The sequence below is a fragment of the Hyla sarda genome, chromosome 3 (genome assembly GCF_029499605.1).
Source record: "Hyla sarda isolate aHylSar1 chromosome 3, aHylSar1.hap1, whole genome shotgun sequence".
Taxonomy (NCBI): domain Eukaryota; kingdom Metazoa; phylum Chordata; class Amphibia; order Anura; family Hylidae; genus Hyla; species Hyla sarda.
This window is the reverse complement of record NC_079191.1, coordinates 374,284,046-374,308,911: the sequence shown is the minus strand read 5'-3', so window position 1 is coordinate 374,308,911 and position 24,866 is coordinate 374,284,046. Positions and strand designations below refer to the sequence as shown.

Genomic DNA, 24,866 nt, shown 5'->3' with positions numbered 1-24,866 from the left:
ATTTACAGTGGCCTTCAACCTGCGGACCTCCAGATGTTCCAAAACTACAACTCCCAGCATTCCCGGACATCGGCTGTCCGGGCATGCTGGGAGTTGTAGTTTTAAAACATCTGGAGGTCCGCAGGTTGAAGACCACTGCAGCCTTCGACATCATCCAGACCCCCCCCCCCCTCACCCCCTTTAGTTTTGTACTCACCTCCGCTCGGCGGTACGTTAGGGTGAGCTGGTCCGGGCCATCTGTGCTGCAGGAACCGTCCGGTGGGGAGGGATAGTCGTTCCGGGCTGTCCATTTTCACCTGGGGGGCCTCTTCTCCGCGCTTCGGGCCCAGAATAGAGAAGTTGATTTGACGACGATGCACAGGGACGTTGCTCATGAACGTCCCTGTGCGTCGTCGTCAAGGCAACGTCACTATTCTGGGGCCGGGCCCAGAGCGGAGAAGAGGGCCCCCCCCCCCCCGGTGAAGACGGAAAGCCCGGAACGACTATTCCTCCCCCCGGACGGTCCCTGCAGCACAGATGGCCCGGACCAGCTCATTCTAACGGAGGTGAGTACAAAACTAAAGGAGGGGGGGCGGTCCGGATGATGACGAAGGCTGCAGTCTTCAACCTGCGGACCTCCAGATATATCAAAACTACAACTCCCAGCATGCCCGGACCGCTGATGGCATGAGGGCGGAGAGTTCACTCGAGTATAAGCCGAGGGGGGTGTTTTCAGCACGAAAAATTGTGCTGAAAAACTCGGCTTATACTCGAGTATATACGGTAATTTTTAGATTTGTATAACTTTCCTGAACCAGTTAATTTCTGGTGGATTACCGTATATACTCGAGTATAAGACGACCCGAGTATAAGCCGAGGCCCCTAATTTCAACCCAAAATACCAGGAAAAGTTATTGACTCGAGTATAAGCCTAGGGTGGGAAATACATCATCCCCCCTGTCATCATCCAGACCCCCGTCATTAACATCCTCATCATCATCACCGCCTGTCATCATCCAGACCCTCATCATCATAACCTGTCATCATCCCAACCCCCCCCTTCATCATCCCCCTGTCATCATCCCCACCCCCCTTCATCATCCCCTTGTAATCATATCACATCCCCCCTTCATCATCCCCTTTTCATCATCCCCACCCCCCCTTCATCATCCCTTTGTAATCATATCACCCCCCCCTTCATCATCCCCTTGTCATCATCCCCACCCCCTTCATCATCCTCTTGTCATCATCCCACACCCCCCTTCATCATCCTCTTATCATCCGCCCTCAGTGGTCTTCAACCTGCGGACCTCCAGAGGTTTCAAAACTACAACTCCCAGCAAGCCCGGGCAGCCATCGGCTGTCCGTGCTTGCTGGGAGTTGTAGTTTTGAAACCTCCGGAGGTCCGCAGGTTGAAGACCACTGCGGCCTTCGACATCATCCATATGATACTCTCACCCCCCTTTAGTTCTGTACAGTACTCATCTCCGCTCGGCGCTGGTCTGGTGCTGCAGGGCTGTCCGGTGAGGAGGTCATCCAGTGGGATAGTGGTTCCGGGCTGCTATCTTCACCGGGGGCGCCTCTTCTCCGAGCTTCGGGCCCAGAATAGAGGCGTTGCCTTGACGATGACGCAGAAGTACGTTGGCAATGAACGTACCTCTGCGTCGTTGTCAAGGCAACGTGGCTATTCTGGGGCCGGACCCGAAGCGCTTAGAAGAGGCCTCCCCGGTGAAGATAGCAGCCCGGAACCACTATCCCACCGGACGACCTCCTCACCGGACAGTCCAGCAGCACCGGACCAGCGCCGAGCGGAGGCGAGTACTGTACAGAACTAAAGGGGGTGAGAGAGGGCTGGATGATGTCGAAGGCCGCAGTGGTCTTCAACCTGCGGACCTCCGGAGGTTTCAAAACTACAACTCCCAGCAAGCCCGGATAGCCGATGGTTGCCCGGGCTTGCTGGGAGTTGTATTTTGGAAACCTCTGGAGGTCCGCAGGTTGAAGACCACTGCGGGTGGAGAGTTCACTCGAGTATAAGCCGAGGGGGGTGTTTTCAGCACGAAAAATCGTGCTGAAAAACTCTGCTTATACTCGAGTATATACGGTACCAATTTTCGGGAAAACTTGTCTGTTTACACGTACAGCATCCTTCACATACAGATTTGCAAATTCCTTCTATTTAAAAATCTTAATCCTTCCAGTACTTATCAGCTACTGTATGCTGCAGAAGAAGTTGAGTTATTGTTTTCTGTCTGACCACAGTGCCCTCTACTGACACCTCTGTCTGTGTCAGGAACTGTCCAGAACAGGGGCAAATCCCTATAGCAAACCTTTCCTGCTTCGGACAGTCCCTGACACGGACAGAGGTGGCAGCAGAGAGCACTGTGATCAGACAGAAAACAATAACTCAACTTCTTCTGCAGCATACAGTAGCTGATAAATACTGGAAGGATTAAGATTTTTAAACAGAAGTAAAGCTTACCGCCAGTGTGTAAAATAGATAGGCAAGTTAGACCTGCTAAAGTTAGGCATGTTCCTAATGACATTCATATGTCAAAACTAGCAAACAAAACCTCACAAGAGGTCTTGTTGGGATCTGAAAAATGATGTTTATCAAAGTAATATTCTGATAATCTAGGGCTTCGATAGATAGATAGATAGATATGAGATAGATAGATATGAGATAGATAGATAGATATGAGATAGATAGATACATAGATATGAGAGATAGATAGGAGATAGAAAGACAGATAGATCAGTGTCCCCCAACCAGGGTGCCTCCAGCTGTTGTAAAACTACAACTCCCAGTATGCCCACAAAGCCAAATACATGCAGGGAGTTGTAGTTTTACTATAGTTAGGGGCCTCTGCTGGGAAACACTGATAAGAGTTCCCCTTTACCTGTCTCCAGAGCCTGACCTCCTTCCCCAAAGTTACTTAGCATCAGGGTGGGCAGGGGGGGGGGGGGGGGGTCTGGAGGCATTGGGTGGGTGTCCGGGCCTGTGGTGGAGAGCAGTAAGCTGAGCCCGGCCTGCAGGAAACACAGAGGGGTGAGAGGGGGAGGAGCTTATCTTTTCCCAGCCCTTGCACAGTGTAATGGCTGCAGACTGAATGATGCTGAGACCGGAGCATTCTCAGCACTGACAGGCAGCCCGCGCGGCCTGCAGAGAATGGTGTCCTGCAGAGAATGGTGTCCTGCAGAGAATGGTGTCCTGCAGAGAATGGTGTCCTGCAGAGAATGGTGTCCAGCAGAGGATGGTGTCCTGCAGAGAATGGTGTCCTGCAGAGGATGGTGTCCTGCAGAGAATGGTGTCCTGCAGAGAATGGTGTCCTGCAGAGGATGGTGTCCTGCAGAGGATGGTGTCCTGCAGAGGATGGTGTCCTGCAGAGGATGGTGTCCTGCAGAGAATGGTGTCCTGCAGAGGATGGTGTCCTGCAGAGAATGGTGTCCTGCAGAGAATGGTGTCCTGCAGAGAATGGTGTCCTGCAGAGAATGGTGTCCTGCAAAGGATGGTGTCCTGCAGAGAATGGTGTCCTGCAGAGAATGGTGTCCTGCAGAGAATGGTGTCCCTGGCGGTTCACACGCTGCAGGTGAGGGGACAGTGCAGCCGGGGCTGACAGCTCCCGCTCATCAATACTATAGTATCGGGAGGGGCAGCAATCTCGGGGGGCCCCATTGCCCCCCCCCCCCCTGTATCCACCACTGGATTGTGGCTTGTCTATGGTAGAAGTGTCAGCAGCCTGAAGGTTGGAGAGAGAATGATGAAGGAGAATGATGAGCTGCCTTGGTAATTTGTGGGTCACCTAGAGAACTGTGGGGACCCATAGGTGGTAGATGGCATTGGCATGGTGTGGCCTAGCAAGATGATGAATGGAACAGCTTGAGGAGTTCTATGCAGACTGCCATTAAACTGACGTACTCAGCTTTTGGAGGTCTGAGCAAGCTGTGAGAGGCAATGGTCTTAATGGGAACCAAGGTCGCCTGAACTGTGAGAGGCCCGTACTCTGAGGAAGATGATAACTATGTCTAGGAGGAGTTCCGTGAAATATCAGCTTGTGATGATTTAAATAACAGGGCACAAAAATGCTGCAGAGTTTTTTTCCCCATTACCATCCAGCAAAATAACAGACTCCAGTAAAGTCAATGGAGTATCTTGGAATTCAATGATGTCTGTCCTGCTACAATTACCTCTCATGAACAGAATCCGCAACGGAGAGTGTTTTGTAAGAAGTTTTGTGTTATCAGGCAGTAGCGTTTTTTTCCTTTTTTTTTTTTAAATATGTCCATTCTGTCAACTATGAAACCACAAACATCTACTTACCTCCTGTGTTCCCCAGATGCCTTCGATATCGCTGCTCTGTTCCCCTTCTGGTGTTAGGGGTCGATCTGTCACAGTGCAGCTCAGCCGACTGGGCCAGTGATTGGCTGAGTGGCAATGTGACCTATTGAGCCCAGACACCAAGAAAAAGACCAGGGCCGCGGCACAATACATCACACTGCTGCTCAGCCCATAACTAGCCCAAGAAAGACAACGCTACAGTCAGAGATTCGCTGGGCTGCACTATGACGGATCAACTGCCGACACCAGAAAGAGGATTGCATTGGGGACCGAAGCACCAATATTGGAGGCATTGGGGGAGCACAGGAGGTAAGTAAAGGTTTTTTTTTTTTTTTTTTTTGGTAGCTGACCAAGTAGGCCTTTTTTTTTTTTAAACACCTTGCTACCACATAACCTCATTAAAGTTTTTCAGGAACATGCAATCTTTCTGGAGTTAAAGGGGTATTCCAGGGAAAAACTTTTTTTTCTTATATCAATTGGCTCCAGAAAGTTAAACAGATTTGTAAATTACTTCTTTTAGAAAATCTTAATCCTTTCAATAATTATCAGCTTCTGAAGTTGAGTTGTTCTTTTCTGTCTGACCACAGTGCTCTCTGCTGACATCTCTGCTTGTCTCGGGAACTGCACAGAGTAGAAGAGGTTTACTATGGGGATTTGCTACTAAACTGGGCGGTTCCCGAGACACGTGTCATCAGAGAGCTGTTACGCCGAGCGCTCCGGGTCCCCGCTCCTCCCCGGAGCGCTCGCAACATCCTCGCAACTGCAGCGCCCCGGTCAGATCTGCTGACCGGGTGCGCTGCGATACCGCCTCCAGCCGGGATGCGATTCGTGATGCGGGTGGCGCCCGCTCGCGATGCGCACCCCGGCTCCCGTACCTGACTCGCTCTCCGTCGGTCCTGTCCCGGCGCGCGCGGCCCCGCTCCCTAGGGCGCGCGCGCGCCGGGTCTCTGCGATTTAAAGGGCCACTGATTGGCGCAGTTGGCTTAATTAGTGTGTTCACCTGTGCACTCCCTATGTATACCTCACTTCCCCTGCACTCCCTCGCCGGATCTTGTTGCCATTGTGCCAGTGAAAGCGTTTCCTTGTGTGTTCCTAGCCTGTGTTCCAGACCTCCTGCCGTTGCCCCTGACTACGATCCTTGCTGCCTGCCCCGACCTTCTGCTACGTCCGACCTTGCTCTTGTCTACTACCTTGTACCGCGCCTATCTTCAGCAGTCAGAGAGGTTGAGCCGTTGCTAGTGGATACGACCTGGTTGCTACCGCCGCTGCAAGACCATCCCGCTTTGCGGCGGGCTCTGGTGAATACCAGTAGCAACTTAGAACCGGTCCACTAGCACGGTCCACGCCAATCCCTCTCTGGCACAGAGGATCCACCTCCTGCCAGCCGAATCGTGACAAGAGCACTTAGATGGAAAAGAACAACTCGACTTCAGCAGCTCATAAGTACTGAAAGCATTAAGATTTTTTAATAGAAGTCATTTACAAATCTGTTTAACTTTCTGGAGCCAGTTGATATACATATATATATATATATATATATATATATATATATATATATATATAAAAGTATTTTCCTGGATAACCCCTTTAAAGTTTGTTTGAATTACTGTTATAGTTGTTCTGTACTACCAAGGGTTGAACCAACTGCATTGAATGGGACAAACTACAATCTAGATACAGCCGATACCCAGTGTGCAGAATCCCTCTGATCAGCTCATTGCTGGGGGTACCCCATGTTAGACCCCCAATGGTTTCATATTGATGGCTTTAATAAAGACAATCCTGGAGAAGTATTTCTTACAATTCGTTTCCAATGCTTTTTAGCCATATCTTTGCATCATCTTAATAAAATGTATAACCGTGGCAACTTATTTAAAAGTGTTAGGGCTTCTACAGTACTCCATGCTAATACACAAGAAAAGGAGCATTTAGTAAAGTAATTGTCAAGACAGCGGTCAATTACTCAAATCACAGCAAAAATGACCAAACTAATAGTATCTGGCATGAGATCATTTTCCTGCCATGAAAGAAATGTTGGGTGAATGTTGTTCAGTGGAGCAGATCTAGAATGAATTGACCACATTGTTTCCCGAATCTCAGATCTCGGAGAAATATGAGTGCCAGCAGCAGACACAAAGGAATGCTGTTGGTATCATCTGATTATATAACATTAGCAAAAATAGTAACTTTCTCAAACACGTGGTGCATAGAAAGAAAATTCGATTTTTTACATGGCCATCTATGGTATGTGGCTCCAATAGCCTTCTGTACTCAGGTTATAAACTATTATATTTTGTACCAGTGATATAAACTCTAAATCTATTACAATATCAACAAGGAAAAATTATCCGCATTGTAAACTTGAACTAAGGAAAACACTACAAGCGTAATTGATAATGGATGGACCATGGTAAAGTTACTACTAGCCACCATTTTAGATAAGATGGGGCAAAAGAGAAACAGATTACCGTATATACTCGAGTATAAGCAGAGTTGCGAAACTACAACTCCGAGCATGCCCGGACAGCCATCGGCTGTCTGGGCATGCTGGGAGTTATAGTTTTAAAACATCTGGAGGTGTGCAGGTTGAAGACCACTGCGGCCTGCGTCATCATCCAGACCCCCCCTTTAGTTTTCTACTCACCTCCCCTCGTTGGGATGGTAGGGTGAGCTGGTCCAGGCCATCTATGCTGCAGGGACTGTCCAGTGGGGAGGGTTAGTCATTCCGGGCAGTCCATCTTCACCGGGAGGCCCTCTTCTCCGCTCCGGGCCGGCAGCGGACTAGTGACATTGCCAGGACGATGACGCACAGGGACGTCCGTGCGCAGCAGACGTCCCTGCGCATGAACGTCCTTGTGCGTCGTTGTCAAGGCAACGTCACTAGTCCGGGGCTGGCCCGGAGCGGAGAAGAGGGCCTCCCGGTGAAGATGGACTGCCCGGAATGACTAACCCTCCCCACTGGACAGTCCCTGCAGCATAGATGGCCCGGACCAGCTCACCCTACCATCCCACCGAGGGGAGGTGAGTAGAAAACTAAAGGGGGGTCTGGATGATGACGAAGGCCAGCAGTGGTCTTCAACCTGCGGACCTCCAGATGTTTCAAAACTGCAACTCCCAGCATGCCCGGACAGCTGATGGCTGACAGGCAGTGATGATGAAGGGGGGGATGATGATGATGAGGGTGATGATGACGGGGGTGTTAATGACGGGGGTCTGGATGATGACATGGGGGGAGGGATGATGTATTTCCCACCCTAGGCTTATAGTCGAGTCAATAACTTTTCCTGGGTGTTTGGGGTGAAATTAGGGGCCTCGGCTTATATTCGGGTCGGCTTATACTCGAGTATATACGGTAGTCTTGATCCAGTAACTGCTACCAACTGGCTGTAGAGCCACTGAATACAAACCTTTTCTGGAATGGAATCAGTCACAGCTGAATATACTAAATATGTGACAGTAGACGTCAACAGCAAATGTCAGGCTGCTTATAATAAATATACAGGGTTTGGGGGGTACACTGTAATCCTTGGAAGATTGGAAATAAGATATGGTGTGTGCTCCGGTTACACTGTTAGTCACAGTTATCAATTTTTTTTTATGAATTATTTTTTATTTTTATTTTATGCATTTTTGGGAACAAGTAAACTTTGATGCAAAACTGCACAAAGGTGCCTTTGTGTATAACCTGCTAAGTGGTATTTTGACAATTTGCCAGGCGTCTACTTTCTTTCTATTTTTTTATATTCTTTATTATAAGAAATGCACATAATACACTCCATCATTAAAGGAATACTCCGGAGGAACAACATGTTATCAAATCAACTGGTGCCAGAAATTTACACAGATTTGTCAATTAAAAATCCTAACCCTTCCAGTACTTATCAGTTGCTGTATGCTCCACAGGAAGTTGTGTAGTTCTTTCCAGTCTGACCACAGTGCTCTCTGCTGACTCCTCCTTCCTTGTCAGGACAGGTTTGTTATAGGGATTTGCTCCTACTCTGGACAGCTTCTGACACAGTTCCTGGTATTTTATTCCTTTTTCTCCGGCCACCGTGTGGGAACAATATATTTTAATAGTTCCGACAATTCCGTACACTGAGATGCCATATATGTTTATAAGGTTTATTTATTTATAATTTTTTTTTTAAATGGGAAATGTATTTAATTTTAGAAAATGTTTTTTTTTAAATGTATTTATTTATTTTAAACTATGCTATTATATGCGCTCTACTGATATAGGCTTGCTCTACCAAGCTGTATCAAAGAAGTGATGATCCAGAGGTTGGAGGCTGTGTTAGGCAATCTCCACCGCCATTTTTTCTCATCAGGGAAAGAACCGGCACCTGTATTTGCTCCTGTTAGACAGGAAAAAACTTTTTTTTTAATATCAACTGGCTCCAGAAAGTTAAACAGATTTGTAAATTACTTCTATTAAAAAATCTTAATCCTTTCAGTACTTATGAGCTTCTGAAGTTTAGGTTGTTCTTTTCTGTCTGAGTAATCTCTGATGATACGTGTACCGCACAGTTTAGAGGAGGTTTGCTATGGTAATTTACTTCTAAACTGGGCGTTTCCCTAGACATGTGTCATCAGAGATTACTCAGACAGAAAAGAACAACCTTAACTTCAGAAGCTCATAAGTACTGAAAGGATTAAGATTTTTTAATAGAAATAATTTTCGAATCTGTTTAACTTTCTGGAGCCAGTTGAAATATAAAAAAAAGTTTTTTCCTGGAATATCCCTTTAATTCTGATCATGGTGTGCATAGGGTTATTGACCAGGAACCAAGGGATCGCCGCTGCTCATCATTAGCGATACTGATAGTAGCCGTCACTCACCACCTATTAACGAGCGCTGCTCCTGCACTTGCTTCATAAACACTTAAAGCTCTAGAGCAGTGGTCTCCAACCTGCGGACCTCCAGATGTTGCAAAACTACAACTCCCAGCATGCCCGAACAGCCGTTGGCTGTCCGGGCATGCTGGGAGTTATAGTTTTGCAACATCTGGAGGGCCGCAGGTTGAAGACCACTGCTCTAGAGCATTCTGGTATGCCCTGTGTCATCTAGGGGTTAAGAGATTTTGTGTACTATGGGCCTCTGGAGTAGGGGTTTAAAGCAGAATTGGCAACAGACTTTAAAGGGGTTATCCAGGAAAAAAAAACTTTTTATATATATATATATATATATATATATATATATATATATATATATATCAACTGGCTCCAGAAAGTTAAACAGATTTGTAAATTACTTCTATTAAAAAATCTTAATCCTTTCAGTACTTATGAGCTTCTGAAGTTAAGGTTGTTCTTTTCTGTCTAAGTGCTCTCTGATGACACGTTTCTTGGGAACCGCCCAGTTTAGAAGCAAATCCTCATAGCAAACCTCTTCTAAACTGGGAGGTTCCTGAGACACGTGTCATCAGAGAGCAGTTAGACAGAAAAGAACAATTCAACTTCAGAAGCTCATAAGTACTGAAAGGATTAAGATTTTTTTATAGAAGTAATTTACAAATCTGTTTAACTTTCTGGAGCCAGTTGATATACATAAAAAAGTTTTTTCCTGGATAACCCCTTTAAGTTACTCAATACCGCACTGGAACCACCAGCTTAACTTCGAAAAACAAGTCTTGTGCTTCAGTAAGAAGGCAGCTACCTATTATAAGTTCCAGTTATCATCAAGCATGAGCCATTTTGAAAGTAAAGCCTTAGCTGAGCTCTGCATTGTGCATGGACTGTGTGTGCATTTATTCTTGTGGACTAAAGGGGTAATGTTTCTTATTAAGGAGAGTGTCATAAAGACGCGTAGAGACTTCTAGGCCATTCATACTCCACTAGGAATTCTGGGAAATTCTGGCCTGCCATCGAGCGAGACAGTCACCACCAGACCCCAAGGTTTACCATCACAAGCCTGTGGGGGTTCAAAAAAACCCTGTCACCTGAGGAAGGACACCTCTTGCACATACATAGAAATCAATGGGGCAGATTTATCAAAACCTGTCCAGAGGAAAAGTTGCTGAGTTGCCCATAGCAACCAATCACAGTGCTTCTTTCATTTTTGAAAAGGCTTGTGAAAAATGAAAGAAGCGATCTGATTGGTTGCTATGAGCAACTTTTCCTCTGGACAGGTTTTGATAAATTCCCCCCATTAATATGTTTAAATGGGTACTCCGGCGCTTAGACATCTTATCCCCTATCCAAAGGATAGGGGATAAGATGCCTGATCGCAGGGGTCCCGCCGCTGGGGACCCCCATAATCTTGCACGCAGAACCCCAGTTAAAATCAGTCCCCGGAGCATGTTCGCTCCAGGTCTGATTACCAGCGACCAAAGGACGGGCGGTGTGGGCGGCAAGCCTATGGGAGGGGGCGTGGCAGCTGTCATGCCCCCTCCCATAGGCTTGCATTGAGGGGCGGAGCATGACGTCACATGGGGCAGAGGCGTGACATCACACTCCGCCCGCCCTGTGGTCGCAGGTAATCAGACCCGGAGCGAACACGCTCCGGGGACTGATTTTAACTGGGGTGCTGCGTGCAAGATCACGGGGGTCCCCAGAGGCGGGACCCCCGCGATCAGGCATCTTATCCCCTATCCTTTGGATAGGGGATAAGATGTCTAAGCGCCGGAGTACCCCTTTAAACCCTACAGCAATCCTCTAATATGAAGCCATTAAACACTTTATCTAACTCCCTCGTACCCAGTATTCCTTTTTGCCTTGCTTTCCAGAACCATGAAAAACAAATCTGCCTAGTTATGTAGTAGTTTAGGCCATTTTCCAAAAAGCAGCATGACTAAATAGATGTGCCACTGAGAAGTTTGGCACAGCCGGGTGACAATCCCTATGGGAGCTGTAATGACAGCCATATCATTCGCAGCCCAATACAGATATAACTCAGACTCTAGTCACATCGTGTCTGGGGCATACTGTTAAGACTGTTCTTTTTATATTCCTAAAAAAATATGCTAAACTTTACGTAAAAAAATCTATAAGTCTGATATTGACGGTTACTGTCAAACGATGTATACCATAAGATATTTGTTATGTGTAGAGATGAGCGAACTTACAGTAAATTTGATTCGTCACGAACTTCACGGCTCGGCAGTTGATGACTTTTCCTGCGTAAATTAGTTCAGCTTTCAGGTGCTCCGGTGGGCGGGAAAAGGTGGATACATTCCTAGGAACGAGTCTCCTAGGACTGTATCCACCTTTTCCAGCCCACCGGAGCACCTGAAAGCTGAACTAATTTATGCAGGAAAAGTCATCAACTGCCGAGCCGTGAAGTTCGTGACGAATCGAATTTACTGTAAGTTTGCTCATCTCTAGTTATGTGGTATTGACAATAATGGTTTCCTACACTATTTAATTTAGTAACGAAACAGTTCCAGATACCAACACACTTCAATTTTTTGTTAACACACATAACTAATCAGCCTATCACATGGCAGAAACTCAATGCATTTAAGCATGTAGACGTGGTCAAGACAACTTGCTGAAGTTCAAACTGAGCATCAGAATGGAGAAGAAAGGGGATTTTAATTGACTTTGAACATGGCATGGTTGTTGGCCTGAGTATTTCAGAAACTGCTGATCTACTGGGATTTTCACACACAACCATCTCTTGGGTTTACACAGTAAATCCAGTGAGCGGCAGTTATGTGGACGAAATGACTTGTTGATGTCAGAGGAGAATGGGCAGAGTGGTTTGAGGTGACAGAAAGGCAACAGAAACTGAACCACTTTTTATAATCAAGGTATGCAGAATACCATCAATGAACGTCCAACACGTCCAACCTTGGAGCAGATGGGCTACAGCAGAAGAAGGCAACTCCTGTCAGATAAGAATAGAAAACTGAGGCTACAATTCGCAAAGGAACCAAAACTGCACAACGCAAGACTAGAAGAACATTGTCTGATCTGAGCAGTCTTGATTCCAGCTGTGACATTTAGATGGCAGGGTCAGAATTTGGCGTAAAAAATGCATCCTGGATGCATGGATCCATCGTGCCTTGTATCACAGTCCAGGATGGAGGTGATGGTGTAATGGTGTGGGGGACATTTTGGGCCCCTAATAGCCTACCTGAAGACTGTTGGTGACCATGTCCATCGATTTATGACCACAGTGGACACATCTTCTGATGATACTTCCAGCAGGATAATGATCCATGTTACAAAACTCACATCATCTCATACATGACAATGAGGTCACATGACTCCAATGGCCTCCACAGTCACCAGATCTCAATCTAATAGATCACCACTGGGATGTGGTGGAACGGGAGATTCTCATCATGGATGTGCAGCCGACAAGTCTGCAGCAACTATGTGACGCCATCATGTCCATATGGACCAAAATCTCTGAGGAATGTTTCCAGCTCCTTGTAGAAAGTGTGTCATGACGAATGAAGGCAAAAGGGGTCCAAACCGGTACCAGCAAGAGGTCTACCTAATAAAGTGGCCAGTGAGTGTATATACCATAGAGTTGCCTATATTTGCGATTGACTCTAATCCCTAAAAGGAAAAAAAAAAAAACTTGCATGGTATACTTTTTTGGGGATGTACTTGTATGTTGAAACCATTGTATATCGAGACCGGAACTCTATGGAAACCTGGTAATTGGTTCTAAAGGCACCAAAATGTCATCCAAAAATAGGAAAAAGTGAGAATTAAACAAAAATAAGTAGATAACTAATACAGATAAAGCAAGTTCTTACATATAAAAAGTAAGAAAGATCTGCTGGGAGCTGTAATCACTGTCTATGTCAGTGTTTCCCAAGCAGGGAGCCTCCAGCTGTTGCAAAACTACAACTCCCAGCATGCCTGGACAGCCAAAGGCTGTCCGGGCATGCTGGGAGTTGTAGTTTTACAACAGCTGGGGGCACCCTGTTTGGGAAACACTGGTCTATGTTGAGAACAGGATCTTCTTCGGGGTCCTGTACAGTACACACAGTGTCCTAAAAAAGTAACATGGAGCCGCCCTAACCTGGTGTCCAAAGGAGCAGGTTACCCTGGTACAGGTAAAGTGTACAGAACATGTAATACCTCCCTGTACTGTAGGGGGCGCTACCAGACACCAGTCAGTGCATACGATTCAGTAATACAGGGGTTTTACCAGTGAATGTCCATTCTGATTGGTCGGTTCTTCCAGCCATTGACACGTTTCACAGATCTGGACTGTCTGTACATTGTATGCTGAGTCTGGTTTCAACTTACAATGGTCCAGAAAAGACCTTTGTATGTTGAAACTATTGTATGTTGAGGCCATTGTAAGTTGAGGGATCACTGTATTGGAATGAGTAGTCAAAATGTTTTTCAATATAATTAGAAAAGTTTTATAAATACTAGATGGGCATTAGCCAACAGCAAAGAACATCCAATCCTTATGTTTACATCCCTTGTGTATTATGGGTAAATCGTATGGCCTTATACACACGTGTGAAGGAAGCCTAAGCGATCAGCTATTTGCATACATCTGGCCCATTTGGATAGGTCACAAGATAAATTTGGATGGTTTTTTGTTAACCAATCATCTCCTTTAGATGCAGTTTACAATCATGGTGTAAATAAACTTCGGGATAACATTTTGACAATTTGTAAGGAGGGAGATTTCCTAGCTGAATTTCTCTAAGCAGCAGAATCCCATTGAATAGAAGGCTGCTACAAGTGAGTAGAACCTCTGTAGTGTAAATGGGGCCCTATTGTATATAAAGATTTGGGGAGGGGGGTGTAAGTCTCTTTAAAGGAGTACTCTGGTAAAAATAACGTATCCCCTATTCACAGAATAGAGGATAAGTAGCTGATCGCTGGCAGGGGTGGGGCAGCAATCACCAGTCCGGGACCCCTGCACCATTCATTTCTATAGTAGTGCCGATGATGCCCGAGAGCTATGCCGGCTGCAGAACACGCTCCTCAATGAGCGCTGGTCTCATCCTGTGGGTGGGACCCGGCACTACTAATCCCCTTTCCTGTGGCTAGGAGATAAGTTATTTTTCGTCAGAGATCTCCTTTAATGTGTTATAAGGAATTGCAAGCTCCTTAGCTGCGATTAGCCTAACCCAGTCTTAGAGAAAAATGTATAACCATTAAGGCTAGGTTCTGATAGAATCTCCAGACAGAAATATTCCGGATGGAGATTTTGAGGGCAGACATTGCTATCCCCACAGACGGCAACATATTGGGCCTCATTTACTAAGAGTTTTGGGTTTTTACTAGTGGGAAATGTTGTTTCAGACTTGCAGGATTCCTCTCTATTTACTATTGGGAAAAGTCGGGAAAATTTTCTGACCAGCTTTTTCTAGGTGGATATTTCCAGCCATTTACCCACAGGATTTTCTGTGAATTCAATAGTAAATCAGTCGGGTTGTGAAACCACGCCCCTTTTTTCACATGTCACGCCCCCTTTGCCACAGACCACTCCCCTTTTCAGCTTTTCACAGAGCTATGTCCGGTTTGTCAGATTTTCCAGGCGCACACTGTCGTACACTATTGCAGACTGGTGCAGACATGTCTCAGACACTCAAAATAATAAGACAAAAACTGGTCAGTTTCAGCTTAGTAAAGGAGGCCCATTGTGCGCAGATTCCATCAAAAGAATGACCAAGACCATTTTTTTGGTGGCAAAATTCCAGTGGAAACTCTGCCACTGCGTTCTGCGCTGTCCAGCAGAATCCGATTAACAACTAGTGCTGGGGGTATACCGGTATGAACCGGATACCGTTTTTTTTTCTCCCACGGTATGGATTTTTGCCCATACCGCTATACCGTTCGGGCCCCTCCCCCACCCTCCGAGTCAATAAAAAAAAATTAAACTTACCCGTAATGGGGGTGGTCCGGGCCATCCATCCTTCCTGTAGTGTCCGGCGACATTCCGGGTGGAGGGTGAACAGGTCCGGGCTGTCCTTCTCCGGGGGTCCTCTTCTCCACTCCGGGCAGGCTCCGGCCTAGTAACGCTGCATAGACCCTGCTACGCCGTGACGTCAGGTGCGTCGCTGCGCACGGGCGTCACTGCGCAGCGGCATCTATGCAGCGTTACTAGGCCGGAGCCTGCCTGGAGTGGAGAAGAGGACCCCCGGAGAAGAAGGACAGCCCGGACCGGTTTACCCTCCACCCGGAATGCCGCCGGACACTACAGGAAGTATGGATGGCCCGGCTCACCCTCCCCGGACGGTCCCTGCAGCAAATGGGAAGGTGAGTCAGGGTTCTGGGATGGACAGGGGTCTGTATAATATACTATACCTACAGTAGGCCCTCCAGCTGTTGCAAAACTACAACTCCCAGCATGCCCGGACAGCCAACGGCTGTCCGAGCATGCTGGGAGTAGTAGTTTTGCAACAGCTGGATGCACCCCTAGTTGGGAAACACTGACCTATACTATACACTATTATATAGTCCAACATGCTGGGAGTTGTAGTTTTGCAACAGCTGGAGGCTGTAGGGTTGTTTGTTACATCTATTTAAAAGGGTACTCCACTGCCCCAGTGTTCAGATCATTTAGTTCCAAAAGCCCATTTAGTTCAGTTATGCCACCTCAATGCAAGTCTCAATGTAAAAAAAATAATAAAATACCGTGATACCGTGACACTTTAGAAAAATACCGTGATCCTCATTTTTGGTCATATCGCCCAGCACTATTAACAACTATGGGATTTCGTGCACTGGAATTTTCAAGCATAGTTTCTAAGTGGAATTCTGCTTGGAAAGTCCTCAGTATGCCCTAATGTACAGCAGTAAACTAAAAATAGGAAAATAACTTTCTAAAAATATTTTCCTTAATAACAATCTGTAAAATGTCCCTAAAAAGAGTACGAAACCATCAGCTGCACACTTGTAACACTCCATAGATTTCCACATGCAGACATCATTATGAAGTTTGGAATACCCCCTGTAATCTCGCAATAAAGCCGCGGTTTTATCTTGTTTTATTAAACTGTGAACGAGCTAAATAACTTTCCATACCTGTGAAATCCCGAGATTATTTTAGAGATTGAAATAATCCTCTAAATAGTTAAGGAAGATTCTGTAATCTAAATTTAATTAAAGTTCACAGATGGCGTTCTGAAAGGAAAACACTGGCACATTAGATGCAATATGAAGCGAGTAAATTAAGGTTTATGCGGCACAAAAATAGAAGGCAAATTTATATGGTGACACGTATTCCTCTCATTTCGAGCACGGTCATCCTCCACCTACTACGGCTACAAATGACTGCACTATATAAAACACTGGATCCCAGATGGGTTTACAATGCTTAGATCTTGAGAATCATTGGGACAGATTCATTACGGTACATATTAAAGGGTTTATCCCCAATTCAGGTTATTAGAATGGCAGAATATGCAGTCATAGTTGACCCATTATTCAAACACATTTGCTGTTGCAGGTTATTCTTATCGCGGCCCCTAGCATTGATGGTCCTATTTCCTCCTTCTTTGCTCTTTTGTGGTTTTTGTCTTTTAGCAAACAGTATTCTCACTGGAGGTGGCAGAAGGCTTTCTGCCAGTAATAATGCTCTCCCTGCTTGTTAGAGAAGACGCCAAGCATGCACAGTGGAAAACATAGCTTCTCTGACAAGTGGAGAAGAAATGATCCACAGAAGGACATCCTTTTCACCAGTATGGAAGACAAAAAAAGAGAACACGGAGCGCCTCATAGAATATTATCCTTCGTTAAAAAACAGCTATATGATGTATATAAACAGGGTGCTCACCTGTATAGGTTGTGGGTTAGCCACAACACTATTATACGTTAATCAATCCCTCTCCGGGGAGAAGGCCAGGAACATGCAGCACGGAGACTAAGACCGGGTTGGACTAGACATATGCCCACCCGTGGTATGTAGACAAGGAAAAAGTAAAAAAAGGGCTCCAGTTGCGCAATAAGTCCCCTTAGCATTTATAGCACTTAAGGGAACTTATTGCGCAACTGGAGCCCTTTTTTTACTTTTTCCTTGTCTTTTCACCAGTAGGAATCCCTCTTCCCAGGATGCTGAATTCCATTTGCTCTGTTTACTAAAGTAGTGCCCAACATAAGGCTTGATAAAAGCCTTTGAAGCGGCCCTTGACGTCATCCACAACTGGATGAATATGCTTAGCAGTTTACTATACCAGAGGGTGACCACATGTTTCATGTGCACCCGCCTCTCTCCTTTAACCCCTTAAGGACCAAGCTCATTTTCATCTTAAGGACCAGGCAAATTTTATTTTTGCGTTTTCGTTTTTTCCTCCTCGCCTTCTAAAATCCATAACTCCTTTATATTTCCATGTACAGACCCATATAAGGGCTTGTTTTTTGCATGATCAATTTTACTTTGTAATGAAACCTCTCATTTTACCATAAAATGTACGGCGAACCCCCCAAAAAATTTTTAGGGACAAATTTTTATGAAAACCACAATTTTCCGCATTTTGGAGGGTTTTGTTTTCACACTGTACACTTTATGGTAAAAATTACATGTGTTCTTTATTTTGTGGGTATATACAATTAAAATAATACCCATGGCTAGATACTTTTATATTTTTGCACCGCTTAAAAAAAATCTTAAACTTTTTGTACACTTTTTGTAATCTAAAATCGCCCTATTTTGACCACCTATAACTTTTTCATTTTTCTGTACATAGGGCGGTATGAGGGCTCATTTTTTGCGCCGTCATCTGTACTTTTTATCAGTACCACATTTGCATATATAAATCTTTAAAATCATTTTTTATAATTTTTTTTTTTTTTATAAAATGTGACAAAAAAGCTGTATTTTTGGACTTTTTTTAATTTTTTACGCTTACACCATTCACCGTACGGGAAAATTAACATTATATTTTGATAGTACGGACATTTACGCACCCGGCGATACCAAATATGTTTATTAAAAAAAAATTAAGCTTTTTGGGGGTAAAATGGGAAAAACTGACAATTTTCATTTTCATTGGGGGAGGCGATTTTTCACTTTTTTTTACTTTTTATTTTTACATTTTTCAACTTTTATTTTACACTTTTTATGTCCCCATAGGGGACTATTCATAGCAATCATTTGATTGCTAATACTGTGCAGTGCTATGCATAGGACACAGCACTGCTCAGTATTATCAGTGATCTTCTGCTCTTGTCTGCTCGATCTCAGACCAGAGCAGAAGACCCCGGGAGACGGCTAGAGCAATGTGAGGGGACCTCCGGCCGCCATGCTGGATGATCGGATCACCGCGGCAGCGCTGCGGGCGATCCGATCATCCATTCAAAGTGCCGAACTGCCGCAGATTCCGTAATCTGTATTGATCACGGCATCTGAGGGGTTAATGGCGGACATCCGGCATCGGCCATTACGGGCGGTTCCCCGGCTGCTACTAGCAGCCGTAACCTGCCATGTATGACGCTAGCACCGTTCCGATGCTCGCGGTCATACACAGGACGTAAATGTACGTCCTGGTGTGGGAAGTTCCGCCAAACCAGGACGTACATTTACGTCCATGGTTGTTAAGGGGTTAAATAGGGAAAACTAGACTCCTGCTTTTGGTATGAGTTAATATCACATTAGTAAGACTCTCACAGATCCACACTGGCATCTATCATTATGCTATAAATATGTATAGTGGGAAAATATATGAGCCATTTTCAACTATATGGGTGTTCTCAGAGTCTTAAAGACTGTTCCCCTTGATCCCACTGATATTTTTGTCATCTGGTCCTCAGCTTGTCACTGTTAAATGGGAATACAGATGTGAATTTAAACACTGCAGATGCACAGTCTACAGCCCAGGGGTCACATGTGGTCCTTAAATGCAATTTTATGTGGCCCTTACCTCTCTGGAAACTTAACTTACCTATCTAGAAATGACTTTATGTGGCTGATCTCTAGACACCCCATAAGTCAGGAGAATATGGAGTGAACTGATCTCTATTTGGCACTCCAGAAAAGGAGTAATATAAGTTATAGAGGTGGCCATCTATGCAGGTACCTCTCCTCTTTATAGTTTATGGAAGTTTTAAAAATGTTTGGCTTTTTACACCTCTAATCTTCGACATATATGATTCCCTCATCTAGAGACACCTGACTGTGGGAGAAGCCCATTCTCCTGCAAGTCCTGGGAGTGGAACCTGCACAAGACATTTATAACATATCATTTTAATGTACCTCAAATGTTTCATTCCATGAAACTTTTTTTAATAATTTTTTTATTTGGGTGAGTTCTCCAAAATGGACTCCTATATGGCCCTTTTACCTGAAGTTTAAAACATGGACAAAAAATGTTGTTTATCAGACACCTGAGCTCTGTTCCCGTCTACAGTAATATTGTGTATGATGTGTATTCAAAAATGTAAAAAATCTTAAGTGCTACATAATTAAATTCAACTTGAATGGTTCTACAATTTAAATATATATGGAAAGCTGAGTAACTCTATACTCCTGCATGTTATTTATCCATATATAGACCCAGACAGTTGCTCCTGGGATATAGGATCTGACTCTGTCACACACATCAAACAGATTTGATTAAAAACTAAGTTAGACCTCCCAGGAATGCAATGTCTCCTATAAACACCACAGTCCGGGGGATGACTAATTGTATTAGATATGTAGTAACATTCTGTAGCGCAGACAAGGGTGTACATGCAATTGGAAATTGTGTGGTCACCTCTATATGAATAGGCTACGTATTTATCCCAGGTTAGAATACCTGATCCACCAATGTATGTGCAGGCAGTTCTGCTGCTTGGCTGCTGTGGTACTAACTGCAGTAAAATCTTCTCGGCCTTTTGGCTAAGATCAAGTGTAGTATCTGTTCTTATCAGTTTTTCATGCCGGTGTACGGTGACGCCGGTATGGGGCTGGTGGGGATGGGTGCTGCATGGAGGATGCAGGTGTACCAGGGCTTTCCGGGGCTGGTTCTGAGGAATCAGCTCGACGGCTGCCCCGATGTGACCTGTTCCCTCCGGGTCTCGCCATGAGGCTGAGAGGGTCTAGAGCCGAGGTACTTTTGTGCCTCGGGGAGTGGTGACCCCGAGGTGCCGAAACTCACTGGGAGTATTGGCTCACTGAGTTGAAGCACGGGCACCATAATCTCTTCACCTTGTGGCACTCACCTCTTGATTCCCGGCCTTCTGGCTAGGATCAGAGAAATTTGTATAGATCCGGCCGGATGTCCGGGCAGTATATCTGCACACATTCACTTATTTATTTCTTTTTGTCTCACTGTGTCACTTTTTGCGTGTTGTGTGTTCACAGGATTTGTCAGGATGCGGTAGCCCTTCTGGGTGTCCCTCCTGGCGGTCTAGGGGAGGTGTGTGTGGCCATTAGGTTCCGCACCTCCCTGCAAACACCCCGGGTACTCCTGCTTTTGCAGGATACCTACCGTTATCGGCTCTGCGGGCAGATACCTTGGCTAACGCCAAGGGGGATGCCGGGAGCATTTGTGGTCCCCTAGTAGCTTCGGCGAAAAGGGACATCGAACCTGGAACCTCGCAGGTACCTTTTGGTCCGGAGGCGAAGGGTAAGGTTTGTTGGGGGGCCTCTCTCCTATCGGAGAAGGGCTTGCGATAGACCGCATCCTTTGTGCACGTTTTTTTAGTGTAACACATTTGCACTTTTTCTTGCACTTTGGGTGAATCGAGAGCACGTTCCTCGGCAAAAAAAAATAAAAAAAATAACTGCAGTAAAATGTTTACTGATGGGAATTTAGTTCAGCTATTAGCTATCTCCCTCGACCCCCTCATACACACAAAGGCTCGGCTTGGCCAAGTGATCATGTGTTTGGAATGGAGATAGGATGGAAATCTGCCAGCAGAATCCGCTTCCTGAGGACAAAAGAATCAGGTAGTTAAAGCTCAGGAGGCCACCAAATATATTAGATCCTTTTCCATTACGTCTGAAATCAGAAGGTTTGACAGACGAAATACAAATGGTGGCTTTAACAGAGGGAGATCTCCCTTATACCCTAGAAAACAGAAGGGCTGTCCAAAGGGTACTTCACTCCCTGGCTCACAACCCGATTCAACTCATTGCATGAAACAGGCTCCATTGTAAGTTCGTGGCACTTATCTCCTGCAATAAGTCTGATCAAGCAGAGAGCTGGGGAGTGAAGAGCAAAGCCATGCGCTTCTTGAGGTTATATCTATTCTTGCTATTGGGGGGGGGTTCAACTCTAACATTTATTACTACTGGCCGAGAAAAACACTGAATAAACATGACTATTATGGAACAATCTGAAAATGAGTTAGACTAGTGCGGGTTATAATTCTGTCTATTCTTATCTTTTGTACATCTCCTCCAATGTCTCTGGATCCAGTAATGAGCCCCCTACTTAATGCCCTATTACCCAACTGACTGTAAAGATTGCCATAGACATAGCACTCCACTCATGGTAAAATTATTAGGATGCAATTTATAGTTGACCATTTATTTTATTTCCATGTGAAGGATTCTCTTGACTGGCTAACACATTTACATGTCATTAATGTAATGATTCTCATTAATAATCATCATTATAGTTGGATAGTTACTAAATCTGTCCAGTGGGTTGGTCTTATTTTGGACACTTCTGTCTCCATGACAGATTATCTATGTTAGACCAATTTAGGACACCGCAATATAAGGAGTGAAAACAATGCACCATCACACATATGTTTTACCTTTCTAAAAAAAACTTTTAAACCACAAACAAGATCCAATCCTATTTCTTCTTTATCTTATCATCGACCTGAACAGATCTATCACACAGAACAGGTATTGTTTGTTTAAAGTCTAATAACAAGTCACTTAACAAAGGGCACATTTAGCGCATTTTATCATGGATGTAGGTGAAATAACTTAAGCTTTCAATTACAGCCTGAATAAACTAAGACGTAAATAATCCCTTAATATCACAAGCTCCACCCAAGCTAAAAGGTCAATTATCAGACCATGACACACAAAGCATCAAACGCCATTCACACCATAAATCATTTCCAAGAAAGTGTAAGTGAAAAGAATACAATGAAAAGTGTAAGTTAAGTATATCAGGTATTATGAAACACAGAATAATAGAGACTCTAACACAATACAGGTTCTCTTTGAAAGTGAATTATATATATTTTAGTTAACTTTTACAAAGCAGGTGACATCATTTCCTATAAACTGAATACTCTAAATGTGTTCCATCTTCCAAAAACACCATAACTCTAATCAATAAGTTATAAATATATAGTTATATATTGACATGCATCTATATTCAATTACCATGGCAAGAGCGTAAATTTTTGTGGAAAACTCAATCATGTTTTTTTTCTATATCTCATATAACCCATTAATTCATTTAAAATGCTCTATTTTTTTAAGACCAGTATTTTTCCCATTTTTTATTTTTATTTTTGGCAAGAGTTGATCTTCTAACACCAATATGTTTAAGTCCCCCAAACCTAGGTAAATCAAACCACCCTATTTCAGTGGGACTGGCCGATTGTCTAAAATGTATGGGGGCCTTTTGACTTTTCCATGACAGATGATGTTGTGGGAGAGAAGGGTCAGGCATGTTGAATTTAAACCGCAGATCCTTATGTTTCCAGAGATATAAGCTGCCACCAGAGCGGTCTGGCAGTGGCTTACTCCTCCTCTTTTCATTCAGAACATTTGAACGTTCATGTGTATGAGGAGATTATGAGAAATAGAACTTTTGGATCACATCTATTAAAGGTGTATAGCTACTATTACTTACCAGGTATCCTATGATTTTAGGATCTCACAAGTTTTCCCTTACTGCTTCCTCTAAATCCTGGGTAGACAACCAGTCGGCCAGGATGGCCAAATGTTATCTCAAAAAGACTATGTTTAGTCAACTCATCTCTATTGGTTTACAGTGGTATAGGCTGAAGCACCTTTTTGCTGGTATTCCCATGTATGGTGTCTTAGTGAGGCGCTGTATTCTCCCCTAGAAACAATACAGCATGCGGTGTAACTTGTGAGACATATGAAGGTGTGGGATGGACCCGTACAGTTCTATGGGCACTATTTTCAGGGTCTGTGTTCTGGAATATGGCAATGGGCATGAGGCCCTGTCTCCTTTTCCTGTGACCATCCTGATGGCTACAGACTCTTCATTTCACCAGCTTTGAGGTTAGGGTCCTACAGTGCCGCTCCCGCATGCGGATAACATTGTGCAACCATTGGCCAACATATATAGGCTGTATTTCATCTGCTTGTTGCAGCAGCACAGTGGGACCCTCACCCTAAAACTAAGTAGGATTTCAAGGATAAACTGCTTTACTGTGATACAAAAGAACCCTAAAAAAAGATTTTCTGGCCAGCAACAGAAGCGTAGATAGAGATCACCTTGCCATCTAAGAATAAACCTGCATACGACAATGAGTCAGCATCATAAGTGTTTTCAGCTGTGTATAATATGTGGCTAATGCAGATATCAATGTTTTTTTTCTATTATGCCGGAGCTGTTCTTATATCACTAATCTCCATGGGAACATTGAAATAAAGACTGCAAGTCACTCATACACACTGTCATCTTAAAGGTAAAAAACAGCATCGTCGCAGACAAATTTTACTTTTGCACCGCTACATGAAAAGATCCATAAATTCAGCTTCTTTCAGTTAGCTACTGATGTCCACGGATATGTAAATGTTTTTGAGAGATGACGTTCCACTGTGTCAGCAGTCCTTATGTCCTGTGTGTCATCTGTGTATGATGAAGAGCTGCTGTCGCTTTTCACACCAGGCACACGCTTCTTCTAAGGGATAACAGGCACAGTCAGCAAGTTCTCTAACCGTTTGCCAACTAAGTATTATAAGATTGTCCGGGACATCCTTTTTTTGGTGTAATTTTAAAGGTGTAATCTGGGGGAAGTAAAGAAACATAAAAATGCCCCAAAGCCACCACAAAACCTGTTATGTGTCCCTTGTAGTTATCCATGTGTTATTGCCAGCTCCTGTGGCCCCTGTTGTCTCGTGAATATTCTTTTTCCTTGCTTGCAGCCCAGACTACAACTCCCAGCAGTCAGCGCAGCTCTATGTAATGGCTGCCAGCCAATTGCTTTTGCTACCTGTGTGCATGCTGTGTTGTAAACACAGTCAACAGCACACACTGTGCATATCTTTTCTTTCAAACTATCCTTCCCCCCTGAAATAAATCATGCTATGCTCTGGATGGCAGCAGTCAGTGATTAGCAGCGTTAGAGGGGAGGGGAGGTGTGGCTGTGAACAATACAGAAATCACATGGTGTTTGTCTTCCAGGAGGGTGGGGGCTACAAACATGTCTTCTGTTAAGATTTTACTTTGATTCACTTCATCCTATATTCAGTCCGTCCCAGGCCATTGTCCAGATGATAAGCTCAAGGCCATCAATTCCTTCTATGATGACAAGGTATTATGGCCCAGATCAAAGCTGACCTTTTTTTTATGTGGCCACCAAGTCTTGCACCTTCTATATTATAAATATGCACTACCAGTGAAAATGTATTTACTCAAAAAGGCTTATAAAATAGGCTTTGAAAATCAGAGAATGTTATTTTAACTATAAGCAACATATTGTATGTGTTGGATAAAGTTACACTAAACTAATAAAAGGGAGAAAGGGTATTCTA

The 24,866-nt window shown here is 44.4% G+C and overlaps 1 protein-coding gene and 1 non-coding gene across 5 annotated transcripts in view; one reads left to right on the top strand and one right to left on the bottom strand.

Moving 5' to 3' along the window:
• Window positions 1–24,866, bottom strand: part of PLCB4 (phospholipase C beta 4) — a 326,117-nt gene that overhangs the window by 166,437 nt on the left and 134,814 nt on the right. The window lies entirely within an intron of this gene.
• On the top strand, window positions 20,041–20,228 carry LOC130363280 (U2 spliceosomal RNA). Its single transcript, XR_008891780.1, has one exon. It is a non-coding gene; the product is annotated as a U2 spliceosomal RNA (small nuclear RNA).